Raw genomic sequence first — 306 nt, forward strand, 5'->3', positions numbered from 1 at the left:
ACTCATCGTATCCTTCTGTTTTTTAATATATATAAGGATAATTGTTTGCCTTGTGCATGAATATCTATACGTGTTTTAATATCTATGATTTTCTTGCGCTTTCTGACTTACCAAACGGCCCTGAAACTGATCGGTCTACTGCATTTCGCTTTCTTTAGAAAAAAAAAAGGCAACGTTATTCATATATATCTAAAAAAAGCCTTGAAAACTCATGGCTTTATAATGCAAAGTTATTCATATATATCTTTCTCTTCTGTTTTTTACAGGGCTTTGGGTAGTAGAGAGTTGAGCAAAGCTTGTTTCTAA

This window comes from Durio zibethinus, chromosome 18 (assembly GCF_047325235.1).
Source record: "Durio zibethinus cultivar Kanyao isolate XHJ-2024 chromosome 18, ASM4732523v1, whole genome shotgun sequence".
Taxonomy (NCBI): Eukaryota; Viridiplantae; Streptophyta; class Magnoliopsida; order Malvales; family Malvaceae; genus Durio; species Durio zibethinus.